Source organism: Nelumbo lutea, chromosome 4 (assembly GCF_056320005.1).
Source record: "Nelumbo lutea isolate HS-2025 chromosome 4, American lotus-T2T, whole genome shotgun sequence".
Classification (NCBI taxonomy): Eukaryota; Viridiplantae; Streptophyta; class Magnoliopsida; order Proteales; family Nelumbonaceae; genus Nelumbo; species Nelumbo lutea.
Window position 1 is genome coordinate 51,578,248 of NC_142687.1, and position 12,694 is coordinate 51,590,941.

The 12,694-nt window shown below is 44.7% G+C and overlaps 4 non-coding genes and 22 pseudogenes across 4 annotated transcripts; all 26 read left to right on the top strand.

The window, feature by feature from the left end:
• The first annotated feature begins 20 nt into the window (after window positions 1–20).
• LOC148857277 (5S ribosomal RNA) lies at window positions 21–139 on the top strand (annotated as a pseudogene).
• A 359-nt stretch (window positions 140–498) lies between these two features.
• On the top strand, window positions 499–616 carry LOC148857278 (5S ribosomal RNA; annotated as a pseudogene).
• A 359-nt stretch (window positions 617–975) lies between these two features.
• Window positions 976–1,094, top strand: LOC148857279 (5S ribosomal RNA; annotated as a pseudogene).
• A 358-nt stretch (window positions 1,095–1,452) lies between these two features.
• On the top strand, window positions 1,453–1,572 carry LOC148857280 (5S ribosomal RNA; annotated as a pseudogene).
• A 358-nt stretch (window positions 1,573–1,930) lies between these two features.
• Window positions 1,931–2,049, top strand: LOC148857281 (5S ribosomal RNA). Its single transcript, XR_016096796.1, has one exon. It is a non-coding gene; the product is annotated as a 5S ribosomal RNA (ribosomal RNA).
• A 358-nt stretch (window positions 2,050–2,407) lies between these two features.
• Window positions 2,408–2,530, top strand: LOC148857282 (5S ribosomal RNA; annotated as a pseudogene).
• Window positions 2,531–2,884: 354 nt separating this feature from the next.
• On the top strand, window positions 2,885–3,003 carry LOC148857283 (5S ribosomal RNA; annotated as a pseudogene).
• A 358-nt stretch (window positions 3,004–3,361) lies between these two features.
• On the top strand, window positions 3,362–3,480 carry LOC148857284 (5S ribosomal RNA; annotated as a pseudogene).
• Window positions 3,481–3,838: 358 nt separating this feature from the next.
• LOC148857285 (5S ribosomal RNA) lies at window positions 3,839–3,956 on the top strand (annotated as a pseudogene).
• A 359-nt stretch (window positions 3,957–4,315) lies between these two features.
• On the top strand, window positions 4,316–4,434 carry LOC148857286 (5S ribosomal RNA). Its single transcript, XR_016097894.1, has one exon. It is a non-coding gene; the product is annotated as a 5S ribosomal RNA (ribosomal RNA).
• Window positions 4,435–4,878: 444 nt separating this feature from the next.
• LOC148857287 (5S ribosomal RNA) lies at window positions 4,879–4,997 on the top strand. The gene has a single exon (XR_016097674.1). It is a non-coding gene; the product is annotated as a 5S ribosomal RNA (ribosomal RNA).
• A 359-nt stretch (window positions 4,998–5,356) lies between these two features.
• On the top strand, window positions 5,357–5,475 carry LOC148857288 (5S ribosomal RNA; annotated as a pseudogene).
• A 358-nt stretch (window positions 5,476–5,833) lies between these two features.
• LOC148857289 (5S ribosomal RNA) lies at window positions 5,834–5,952 on the top strand (annotated as a pseudogene).
• Window positions 5,953–6,311: 359 nt separating this feature from the next.
• On the top strand, window positions 6,312–6,430 carry LOC148857290 (5S ribosomal RNA; annotated as a pseudogene).
• A 359-nt stretch (window positions 6,431–6,789) lies between these two features.
• LOC148857291 (5S ribosomal RNA) lies at window positions 6,790–6,908 on the top strand (annotated as a pseudogene).
• A 359-nt stretch (window positions 6,909–7,267) lies between these two features.
• On the top strand, window positions 7,268–7,386 carry LOC148857292 (5S ribosomal RNA; annotated as a pseudogene).
• Window positions 7,387–7,743: 357 nt separating this feature from the next.
• On the top strand, window positions 7,744–7,862 carry LOC148857293 (5S ribosomal RNA; annotated as a pseudogene).
• A 358-nt stretch (window positions 7,863–8,220) lies between these two features.
• Window positions 8,221–8,339, top strand: LOC148857294 (5S ribosomal RNA; annotated as a pseudogene).
• A 359-nt stretch (window positions 8,340–8,698) lies between these two features.
• On the top strand, window positions 8,699–8,817 carry LOC148857295 (5S ribosomal RNA; annotated as a pseudogene).
• Window positions 8,818–9,653: 836 nt separating this feature from the next.
• On the top strand, window positions 9,654–9,772 carry LOC148857296 (5S ribosomal RNA; annotated as a pseudogene).
• Window positions 9,773–10,131: 359 nt separating this feature from the next.
• LOC148857297 (5S ribosomal RNA) lies at window positions 10,132–10,250 on the top strand (annotated as a pseudogene).
• A 358-nt stretch (window positions 10,251–10,608) lies between these two features.
• LOC148857298 (5S ribosomal RNA) lies at window positions 10,609–10,727 on the top strand (annotated as a pseudogene).
• Window positions 10,728–11,085: 358 nt separating this feature from the next.
• Window positions 11,086–11,204, top strand: LOC148857299 (5S ribosomal RNA). Its single transcript, XR_016098119.1, has one exon. It is a non-coding gene; the product is annotated as a 5S ribosomal RNA (ribosomal RNA).
• A 359-nt stretch (window positions 11,205–11,563) lies between these two features.
• On the top strand, window positions 11,564–11,682 carry LOC148857300 (5S ribosomal RNA; annotated as a pseudogene).
• Window positions 11,683–12,040: 358 nt separating this feature from the next.
• On the top strand, window positions 12,041–12,159 carry LOC148857301 (5S ribosomal RNA; annotated as a pseudogene).
• A 357-nt stretch (window positions 12,160–12,516) lies between these two features.
• Window positions 12,517–12,635, top strand: LOC148857302 (5S ribosomal RNA; annotated as a pseudogene).
• Window positions 12,636–12,694: the final 59 nt, after the last annotated feature.

Here is a 12,694-nt window from a genome sequence, read left to right on the forward strand (position 1 = left end):
TAAGTGAACAAGAAGCAAACGGTTGCGATCATACCAGCACTAATGCACTGGATCCCATCAGAACTCCGAAGTTAAGTGTGCTTGGGCGAGAGTAGTATTAGGATGGCTGACCTCCTGTGATGTCCTCGTGTTGCACCCCAATTTTAATAATATTTTAGCTTTGATATACTATTTGCAAATTCCATATGTCGTTTCGGCGAGACAACAGGAAACAACGCGCTGGAGTCTCGGACCATTTGCGGCACGATTGTCATTACTATATGGGAACGGCGCAAAACCGGACTTTTGGCATTCATCGTTCATTGTGGGCTTTGTGATAATATTGCTTCTATCCGGGGCTTCGACAAATCTGGAAAGGAATAACTCCGCTCACGTGGAAGCTTGTGCAGGGTTAGCAAGGGAGGAAAGTTGCATACACAGTTTTTTCAAGTCTGAAAAAATTAATGGGGGGGAGCAAGATAGTGAGTGCATAAAGCTTTAAGCGAGCAAGAAGCAAACGGGTGCGATCGAACCAGCACTAATGCACCGGATCCCATGAGAACTCCGAAGTTAAGTGTGCTTGGGTGAAAGTAGTATTATGATGGGTGACCTCTGGGAAATCATTGTGTTGCAACCCAATTTTATTAATATTTTATTTTTGATATATTATTTGCAAATTCCATATGTCGTTTCGCCGTGACAACTGGAAACAACGCGCCGGATTCTCGGACTATTTGCAGCACGACCGTCATTACTAAATGGGAACGGGGCAAAACCGGGCTTTTGGCTTTCGTCGTGCATTGTGGGCCCCATGATAGTATTGCATCTATCTGGGGCTGCGACAGATCTGGAAAGGAATAACTCCGTTCACGTTGAAGCTTGTGTACGGTTACCAAGGGAGGAAAGTTGCATACAACGTTTTTTCAATTCTGAAAAAATTAATGGGGGGGAGCAAGATAGTGAGTGCATAAAGATTTAAGCGAGCAAGAAGCAAACGGTTGTGATCATACCAGCACTAATGAACCGGATCCCTTCAGAACTCTGAAGATAAGTGTGCTTGGGCGAGAGTAGTATTACGATGGGTGACCTCCTGGGAAATCATCATTTTGCAACCCAATTTTATTAATATATTATTTTTTATATATTATTTGAAAATTCCATATGTCATTTCGGCGAGACAACTGGAAACAACGCGCCGGATACTCGGACCATTTGCGACACGATCGTAATTACTGAATGGGAACGGTGCAAAACCGGGCTTTTGGCATTCGTCGTGCATTGTGAGCCCCGCGATAGTATTACATCTATCCGGGGTTGCGGCAGATCTGGAAAGAATAACTCTGCTCACGTGGGAGCTTGTGCACGGTTACGAAGGGAGGAAAGTTGGATACACCGTTTTTTCAAGTCTGAAAGAATTAAAGGAGGGGAGCAAGATAGTGAGTGCATAAAGATTTAAGCGAGCAAGAAGCAAATGGGTCCGATCATACCAGCACTAATCCACCGGATCCTATCAGAACTCCGAAGTTAAGTGTGCTTGGGTGAGAGTAGTATTAGGATGGCTGACCTCCTGGGAAATCCTTGTGTTCAAACCCAATTTTATTAATATTTTATTTTTGATACACTATTTGCAAATTCCATATGTCATTTCGGCGAGACAACTGGAAACAACGCGCCGGATACTCGGACCATTTGCGGTACGATCGTCATTACTGAATGGGAACGGTGCAAAACCGGGCTTTTGGCATTCGTCGTGCATTGTGGGCCCCATGATTGTATTGCATCTCTCCATGGCGGCGGCAGATCTGGAAAGGAATAACTCTGCTCACGTTGGATCTTGTGCACGTTTACCAAGGGAGGAAAGTTGCATAAAACATTTTTTCAAATCTGAAAAAATTAATGGGGGGGAGCAAGATAGTGAGTGCATAAAGATTTAAGCAAGCAAGAAGCAAACGGTTGTGATCATACCAGCACAAATGCACCGGATCCCATCAGAACTCCGAAGTTAAGTATGCTTGGGCGAGAGTAGTATTAGGATGGGTGACCTCCTGGGAAATCATCGTGTTGCAACCCAATTTTGTTAATATTTTATTTTTGATATAATATTTGCAAATTCCATATGTTTCTTCGGCGAGACAACTGGAAACAATGCGCCGGATTCTCGGACCATTTGCGGCACGACTGTCATTACTGAATGGGAATGGTGCAAAACCAATCTTTTAGCATTCGTCGTGCATTGTGGGCGCCGCGATAGTATGGCATCTATCCGGGGCTGCGACAAATCTGGAAAGGAATAACTCCACTCACGTGGAGGCTTGTGTACGGTTACAAAGGGAGGAATGTTCCATACACCGTTTTTTCAATTCTATAAGAATTAATGGGGGGAGCAATATACTGAGTGCATAAAGATTTAAGCGAGCAAGAAGCAAACAGTTGCGATCATACCAGCACTTATGCACCGGATCCCATCAGAACTCCGAAGTTAAGTGTGCTTGTGCGAGAGTAGTACTAGGATGGGTGACCTCCAAGGAAGTCCTCCTGTTCACCCCAATTTTATTAATATTTTAATTTTGATATACTATATAAAAATTCCAAATGACGTTTCGGCGAGGCAACTGGAAACAACGCGCCGTATAGTCGGACAATTTGCGGCACGATCGTCATTACTGAATGGGAACAATGCAAAACCGGGCTTTCGGCATTCGTCGTGCATTGTGGGCCCCGCAATTGTATTGCATCTATCCATGGCTGCGGCAGATCTGGAAAGGAAAAACTCCACTCACGTGGGAGCTTGTGCAGGCTTACCAAGGGAGGAAAGTTGGATACACCGTTTTTTCAAGTCTGAAATAATTAATGGAGGGGAGCAAGATAGTGAGTGCATAAAGATTTAAGCGAGGAAGAAGTGGACGGGTGCGATCATACCAGCACTAATGCACCGGACCGCATCAGAACTCCGAAGTTAAGTGTGCTTCGGCGAGAGTAGTACAAGGATGGCTGACCTCCTGGGAAAGCTTCGTGTTGCACCCCAATTTTATTAATAATTTATCTTTGATATACTATTTGCAAATTCCAAATGTCGTTTCGGCGAGACAACTGGAAACAACGCGCCGAATACTCGGACCATTTGCGGCACGATCGTCATTACTAAATGGGAACGGTGCAAAACCGGGCTTTTGGCATTCGTCGTGCATTATGGGCCCCGTGATAGTATTGCATCTATCCGGGGTTGCGGCAGATCTGGAAAGGAATAACTCCGCTTACGTGGGAGCTTGTGCACGGTTACGAAGGGTGGAAAGTTGGATACACCGTTTTTTCAGTATGAAAGAATTAATGAAGGGGAGCAAGATAGTGACTGCATAAAGATTTAATCGAGCAAGAAGCAAACGGTTGTGATCATACCAGAACTAATGCACCGGATCCCATCAGAACTCTGAATTTAAATGTGCTTGGGCGAGAGTAGTATTACGATGGCTGACCTCCTGGGAAGTCCTTGTGTTGCACCCCAATTTTATTAATATTTTATCTTTGATATACTATTTGCAAATTCCATATGTCATTTCGGCCAGACAACAGGAAACAACGCGCTGGATTCTCGGACCATTTGCGGCACGATCGTCATTACTAAATGGGAACGGTGCAAAACCGGGCTTTTGGCATTCGTCGTGCATTATGGGCCCCGTGATAGTATTGCATCTATCCGGGGTTGCGGCAGATCTGGAAAGGAATAACTCCGCTTACGTGGGAGCTTGTGCACGGTTACGAAGGGTGGAAAGTTGGATACACCGTTTTTTCAGTATGAAAGAATTAATGAAGGGGAGCAAGATAGTGACTGCATAAAGATTTAATCGAGCAAGAAGCAAACGGGTCCGATCATACCAGCACTAATCCACCGGATCCCAAAAGAACTCCGAAGTTAAGTGTGCTTGGGCGAGAGTAGTATTACGATGGCTGACATCCTGGACATCCTTGTGTTGCAACCCAATTTTATTAATATTTTATATTTGATATACTATTTGCAAATTCCATATGTCGTTTCGGCGAGACAACTGGAAACAAAGGGCCGGATACTCGGACCATTTGCGGTACGATCGTCATTACTGAATTGGAACGGTGCGAAACCGGTCTTTTGGCATTCGTCGTGCATTGTGGGCCCCGCGATTGTATTGCATCTATCCATGGCTGCGGCAGATTTGGAAAGGAATAACTCCGCTCACGTGGGAGCTTGTGCACGTTTACCAAGGGAGGAAAGTTGCTTACACCGTTTTTTCAAGTCTGAAAGAATTAATGGGGGGGAGCAAGATAGTGAGTGCATAAAGATTTAAGCGAGGAAGAAGCGGACGGGTGCGACCATACCAGCACTAATCCACCGGATCCCATCAGAACTCCGAAGTTAAGAGTGCGTGGGCGAGAGTAGTATTAGGATGGCTGACCTCCTGGGAAATCCTTGTGTTGCAACCCAATTTTATTAATATTTTATTTTTGATATACTATTTGCAAATTCCATATGTCGTTTCGGCGAGACAACTGGAAACAACGCGCCGGATTCTCGGACCATTTGCGGCTAGACCGTCATTACTGAATGGGAACGGTGCAAAACAGGGCTTTTGACATTCGTCGTGCATTGTGGTCCCCGCGATAGTATTGCATCTATCCGGGGATGCGACAGATCTGGAAAGGAATAACTCCGCTCACGTGGAAGGTTGTGCATTATGGGCCCCGCGATAGTATTGCATCTATCCGGGGCTGCGACAAATCTGGAAAGGAATAACTCCGCTCACGTGGAAGCTTGTGCATGGTTACCAAGGGAGGAAAGTTGGATACACCGTTTTTTCAATTCTATAAGAATTAATGGGGGGAGCAAGATAGTGAGTGCATAAAGATTTAAGCGAGCAAGAAGCAAACGGTTGCGATCATGCCAGCACTAATGCACCGGATCCCATCAGAACTCCAAAGTTAAGTGTGCTTGGGCGAGAGTAGTATTAGGATGGGTGACCTCCTGGGAAATCATCGTGTTGCAACCCAATTTTATTAATATTTTATTTTTCATATATTATTTGCAATTTCCATATGTCGTTTCGGCGAGACAACTGGAAACAACGCGCCGGATTCTCGGACCATTTGCGGCAAGACCGTCATTACTGAATGGGAACGGTGCAAAACAGGGCTTTTGACATTCGTCGTGCATTGTGGTCCCCGCGATAGTATTGCATCTATCCAGGGATGCGACAGATCTGGAAAGGAATAACTCCGCTCACGTGGAAGGTTGTGCACAGTTACCAAGGGAGGAAAGTTGCATACACCGTTTTTTCAAGTCTGAAAGAATTAATGGGGGGGAGCAAGATAGTGAGTGCATAAAGATTTAAGCGAGCAAGAAGCAAACGGTTGCGATCATACCAGCACTAATCCACCGGATCCCATCGAAACTCCGAAATTAAGAGTGCTTGGGCGAGAGTAGTATTATGATGGGTGACCTCCTGGGAAATCATCGTGTTGCAACCCAATTTTATTAATATTTTATTTTTGATATATTATTTGCAAATTTCATATGTCGTTTCGGCGAGACAACTGGAAACAACACGCCGGATTCTCGGACCATTTGCGGCACGACCGTCATTACTGAATGGGAACGGTGCAAAACCAAGCTTTTGGCATTCGTCGTGCATTGTGGGCGCCGCGATAGTATTGCATCTATCCGGGGCTGCGACAGATCTGGAAAGGAATAACTCCGCTGACGTGGAGGCTTGTGTACGGTTACTAAGGGAGGAAAGTTTCACACACCGTTTTTTCAAATCTGAAAGAATTAATGGGGGGAGCAAGATAGTGAGTGCATAATGATTTAAGCGAGCAAGAAACAAACATTTGCGATCATACCAGCACTAATGCACCGGATCCCATCAGAATTCTGAAGTTAAGTGTGCTTGGGAGAGAGTCGTATTAGGAAGGGTGACCTCCGGGGAAATCATCGTGTTGCAACCCAATTTTATTAATATTTTATTTTTGATATATTATTTGCAAATTTCATATGTCGTTTCGGCGAGACAACTGGAAACAACGCAGCGGATTCTCGGACCATTTGCGGCACGACCGTCATTACTGAATGAGAACGGTGCAAAACCAGGCTTTTGGCATTCGTCGTGCATTGTGGGCGCCGCGATTGTATTGCATCTATCCGGGGCTGCGACAGATCTGGAAAGGAATAACTCCGCTCACGTGGAAGCTTGTGTACGGTTACTAATGGAGGAAAGTTGCATACACCGTTTTTTCAATTCTGAAAGAATAAATGAGGGGGAGCAAGATAGTGAGTGCATAAAGATTTAAGCGAGCAAGAAGCCAACGGTTGTGATCATACCAGCACTAATGCACCGGATCCCTTCAGAACTCCGAAGTTAAGTGTGCTTGTGCGAGAGTTGTACTAGGATGGGTGACCTCCAGGGAAGTCCTCCTGTTGCACCCCAATTTTATTAATATTTTATTTTTGATATATTATTTGCAAATTCCATATGACGTTTCGGCGAGACAACTAGAAACCACGCGCCGGATAGTCGGACAATTTGTTGCACGATCGTCATTACTGAATGGGAACGGTGCGAAACCGGGCTTTTGGCATTCGTCGTGCATTGTGGTTCCCGCCATTGTATTGCATCTATCCATGGCTGTGGCAGATTTGGAAAGGAATAACTCCGCTCACGTGGGAGCTTGTGCATGGTTACTAATGGAGGAAAGTTGCATACACCGTTTTTTCAATTCTGAAAGAATAAATGTGGGGGAGCAAGATAGTGAGTGCATAAAGATTTAAGCGAGCAAGAAGAAAATGGTTGCGATCATACCAGCACTAATGCACCGGATCCCTTCAGAACTCCGAAGTTAAGTGTGCTTGTGCGAGAGTAGTACTAGGATGGGTGACCTCCAGGGAAGTCCTCCTGTTGCACCCCAATTTTATTAATATTTTATTTTTGATATACTATTTGCAAATTCCATATGACGTTTCGGCGAGACAACTGGAAACAATGCGCCGGATAGTCGGACAATTTGCTGCACGATCGTCATTACAGAATGGGAACGGTGCAAAACCGGGATTTTCGCATTCGTCGTGCATTGTGGGCCTCACGATAGTATTGCATCAATCCGGGGCTGCGACAGATCTGGAAAGGAATAACTCCGCTCACGTGGAAGCTTGTGTACGGTTACCAACGGAGGAAAGTTGCATACACCGTTTTTTCAATTCTGAAAGAATTAAAGGGGGGGAGCAAGATAGTGAGTGCATAAAGATTTAAGCGAGCAAGAAGCAAACGGTTGTGATCATACCAGCACTAATGCACCGAATCCCATCAAAACTCCGAAGTTAAGTGTGCTTGGGCGAGAGTAGTATTATGATGGGTGACCTCCTGGGAAATCATCGTGTTGCAACCCAATTTTATTAATATTTTATTTTTGATATATTATTTGCAAATTCCATCTGTCGTTTCGCCGAGACAACTGGAAAAATGCGCCGGGTTCTCGGACCATTTGCGTCACGACCGTCATTACTGAATGGGAACGGTGCAAAACCAAGCTTTTGGCATTCGTCGTGCATTGTGGGCGCCGCGATAGTATTGCATCTATCCGGGGCTGCGACAGATCTGGAAAGGAATAACTCCGCTCACGTGGAGGCTTGTGTACGGTTACTAAGGGAGGAAAGTTTCATACACCGTTTTTTCAAATCTGAATGAATTAATGGGGGGAGCAAGATAGTGAGTGCATAATGATTTAAGCGAGCAAGAAACAAACATTTGCGATCATACCAGCACTAATGCACCGGATCCCATCAGAATTCTGAAGTTAAGTGTGCTTGGGAGAGAGTCGTATTAGGATGGGTGACCACCTGGGAAATCATCGTGTTGCAACCAAATTTTATTAATATTTTATTTTTGATATATTATTTGCAAATTCCATATGTCGTTTCGGCAAGACAACTGGAAACAACGCGAAGGATTCTCAGACCATTTGCGGCACGACCGTCATTACTGAATGGGAACGGTGCAAAACCAGGCTTTTGGCATTCGTCGTGCATTGTGGGCGCCGCGATTGTATTGCATCTATCCTGGCTGCGACAGATCTGGAAAGGAAAAACTCCGCTCATGTGGAAGCTTGTGTACGGTTACTAATGGAGGAAAGTTGCATACACCGTTTTTTCAATTCTAAAAGAATAAATGGGGGGGAGCAAGATAGTGAGTGCATAAAGATTTAAGCGAGCAAGAAGCAAACGGTTGCGATCATACCAGCACTAATGCACCGGATCCCTTCAGAACTACGAAGTTAAGTGTGCTTGTGCGAGAGTAGTACTAGGATGGGTGACCTCCAGGGAAGTCCTCCTGTTGCACCCCAACTTTATTAATATTTTATTTTTGATATACTATTTGCAAATTCCATATGACGTTTCGGCGAGACAACTAGAAACAACGCGCCGGATAGTCAGACAATTTGTTGCACGATCGTCATTACTGAATGGGAACGGTGCAAAACCGGGCTTTTGGCATTCGTCGTGCATTGTGGGCCCCGCGATTGTATTTTATCTATCAATGGCTGTGGCAGATCTGGAAAGGAATAACTCCGCTCACGTGGGAGCTTGTGCACGTTTACCAAGGGAGGAAAGTTGCATACACCGTTTTTTCAAGTCTGAAAGAATTAATGGAGGGGAGCAAGATATTGAGTGCATAAAGATTTAAGCGAGGAAGAAGCAAACGGGTCCGATCATACCAGCACTAATCCACCGGATCCCATCAGAACTCCAAAGTTAAGTGTGCTTGGGCGAGAGTAGTATTAGGATGGCTGACATCTTGGGAAATCCTTGTGTTGCAACCCAATTTTATTAATATTTTATTTTTTATATACTATTTTAAATTTCAAATGTCGTTTCGGCAAGGCAACTGGAAACAACGGGCCGGATACTCGGACCATTTTCGGTACGATCGTCATTACTGAATGGGAACGGTGCTAAACCGGGCTTTTGGCATTCATCGTGCATTGTGGTTCCCGCCATTGTATTGCATCTATCCATGCCTGTGGCAGATTTGGAAAGGAATAACTCCGCTCACGTGGGAGCTTGTGCATTGTTACAAATGGAGGAAAGTTGCATACACCGTTTTTTCAATTCTGAAAGAATAAATGGGGGGGAGCAAGATAGTGAGTGCATAAAGATTTAAGTGAGCAAGAAGCAAACGGTTAAGATCATACCAGCACTAATGCACCGAATCCCTTCAGAACTCCGAAGTTAAGTGTGCTGGTGCGAGAGTAGTACTAGGATGGGTGACCTCCAGGGAAGTCCTCCTGTTGCACCCCAATTTTATTAATATTTTATTTTTGATATACTATTTGCAAATTCCATATGACGTTTCGGCGAGACAACTGGAAAAAATGCGCCGGATAGTCGGACAATTTGTGGCACGATCGTCATTACTGAATGGGAACGGTGCAAAACCGGGCTTTCGGCATTCGTCGTGCATTGTGGGCCCCGTGATTGTATTGCATCTATCCATGGCTGCGGCAGATCTGGAAAGGAATAACTCCGCTCACGTGGGACCTTGTGCACGTTTACCAAGGGAGAAAAGTTGCATACACCGTGTTTTCAATTCTGAAAGAATTAATGGGGGGGAGCAAGATAGTGAGTGCATAATGATTTAAGCGAGCAAGAAGCAAACGGTTGTTATCATACCAGCACTAATGCACCGAATCCCATCAGAACTCCGAAGTTAAGTGTGCTTGGGCGAGAGTAGTATTAGGATGGGTGACCTCCTGGGAAATCATCGTGTTGCAATCCAATTTTATTAATATTTTATTTTTGATATATTATTTGCAAATTCCATATGTCGTTTCGGCGAGACAACTGAAAACAACGCGCTGGATTCTCGGACCATTTGCGGCACGACCGTCATTACTGAATGGGAACGGTGCAAAACCAAGCGTTTGGCATTCATCGTGCATTGTGGTCGCCGCGATAGTATTGCATCTATCCGGGGCTGCGACAGATTTGGAAAGGAATAACTCCGCTCACGTTGGAGCTTGTGCACGTTTACCAAGGGAGGAAAGTTGCATAAACCGTTTTTTCAAGTCTGAAAGAATTAATGGGGGGGAGCAAGATAGTGAGTGCATAAAGATTTAAGCGAGGAAGAAGCAAACGGGTCCGATCATACCAGCACTAATCCACCGGATCCCATCAGAACTCCGAAGTTAAGTGTGCTTGGGCGAGAGTAGTATTAGGATGGCTGACATCCTGGGAAATCCTTGTGTTGCAACCCAATTTTATTAATATTTTATTTTTGATATACTATTTTAAATTCCAAATGTCGTTTCGGCGAGACAACTGGAAACAACGGGCCGAATACTCGGACAATTTTCGGTACGATCGTCATTACTGAATGGGAACGGTGCGAAACCGGGCTTTTGGCATTCGTCGTGCATTGTTGGCACCGGGATAGTATTGCATCTATCCGGGTCTGCGACAGATCTGGAAAGGAATAACTCCGCTCACATGGAAGCTTGTGCACGGTTACCAAGGGAGGAAAGTTGCATACACCATTTTTTCAAGTCTGAAATAATTAATGGGTGGGAGCAAGATAGTGAGTGCATAAAGATTTAAGCGAGCAAGAAGCAAACGGTTGTGATCATACCAGCACTAATGCACCGGATCCCATCAGAACTCTGAATTTAAATGTGCTTGGGCGAGAGTAGTATTATGATGGGTGACCTCGCGGGAAATCATCGTGTTGCAACCCAATTTTATTAATATTTTACTTTTGATATATTATTTGCAAATTCCATCTGTCGTTTCGGCGAGACAACTGGAAAAACGCGCCGGGTTCTCGGACCATTTGCGGCACGACCGTCATTACTGAATGGGAATGGTGCAAAACCGGGCTTTTGGCATTCGTCGTGCATTATGGGCCCCGCAATTGTATTGCATCTATCCGTGGCTGCGGCAGATCGGGAAAGGAATAATTCCGCTCACGTTGGAGCTTGTGCACGTTTACCTAGGGAGGAAAGTTGCATAAACCGTTTTTTCAATTCTGAAAGAATTAATGGGGGGGAGCAAGATAGTGAGTGCATAAAGATTTAAGCGAGCAAGTAACAAACATTTGCGATCATACCAGCACAAATGCACCGGATCCCATCAGAACTCCGAAGTTAAGTGTGCTTGGGCGAAAGTAGTATTATGATGGGTGACCTACTGGGAAATCATCGTGTTGCAACCCAATTTTATAAATATTTTATTTTTGATATATTATTTGCAAATTCCATATGTCCCTTCGGCGAGACAACTGGAAACAACGCACCGGATTCTCGGACCATTTGCGGCACGACTGTCATTACTAAATGGAAACGGTGCAAAACCGGGCTTTTGGCTATCGTCGTGCATTGTGGGCCTCACGATAGTATTGCATCAATCCGGGGCTGCGACAGATCTGGAAAGGAATAACTCCGCTGACGTGGAAGCTTGTGTACGGTTACCAACGGAGGAAAGTTGCATACACCGTTTTTTCAATTCTGAAAGAATTAATGGGGGGGAGCAAGATAGTGAGTGCATAAAGATTTAAACGAGCAAGAAGCAAACGGTTGTGATCATACCAGAACTAATGCACCGGATCCCATCAGAACTCTGAATTTAAATGTGCTTGGGCGAGAGTAGTATTACGATGGCTGACCTCCTGGGAAGTCCTTGTGTTGCACCCCAATTTTATTAATATTTTATCTTTGATATACTATTTGCAAATTCCATATGTCATTTCGGCCAGACAACAGGAAACAACGCGCTGGATTCTCGGACCATTTGCGGCACGATCCTCATTACTGAATGGGAACGGTGCAAAATCGGACTTTTGGCATTCGTCGTGCATTGTGGGCTCCGCGATAATATTGCTTCTATCCGGGCTGCGACAAATCTGGAAAGGAATAACTCCGCTGACGTGGAAGCTTGTGCACGGTTTCGAAGGGAGGAAAGTGGCATACACCATTTTTTCAAGTCTGAAATAATTAATGGGGGGGAGCAAGATAGTGAGTGCATAAAGATTTAAGCGAGCAAGAAGCAAACGGTTGTGATCATACCAGCACTAATGCACCGAATCCCATCAAAACTCCGAAGTTAAGTGTGCTTGGGCGAGAGTAGTATTAGGATGGGTGACCTCCTGGGAAATCATCGTGTTGCAACCCAATTTTATTAATATTTTATTTTTGATATATTATTTGCAAATTCCATCTGTCGTTTCGGCGAGACAACTGGAAAAACGCGCCGGGTTCTCGGACCATTTGCGGCACGACCGTCATTACTGAATGGGAATGGTGCAAAACCAAGCTTTTGGCATTCGTCGTGCATTGTGGGCGCCGCGATAGTATTGCATCTATCCGGGGCTGCGACAGATCTGGAAAGGAATAACTCCGCTCACGTGGCGGCTTGTGTACGGTTACTAAGGGAGGAAAGTTTCATACACCGTTTTTTCAAATCTGAAAGAATTAATGGGGGGAGCAAGATAGTGAGTGCATAATGATTTAAGCGAGCAAGAAACAAACATTTGCGATCATACCACCACTAATGCACCGGATCCCATCAGAATTCTGAAGTTAAGTGTGCTTGGGAGAGAGTCGTATTAGGAAGGGTGACCACCTGGGAAATCATCGTGTTGCAACCCAATTTTATTAATATTTTATTTTTGATATATTATTTGCAAATTCCATATGTCGTTTCGGC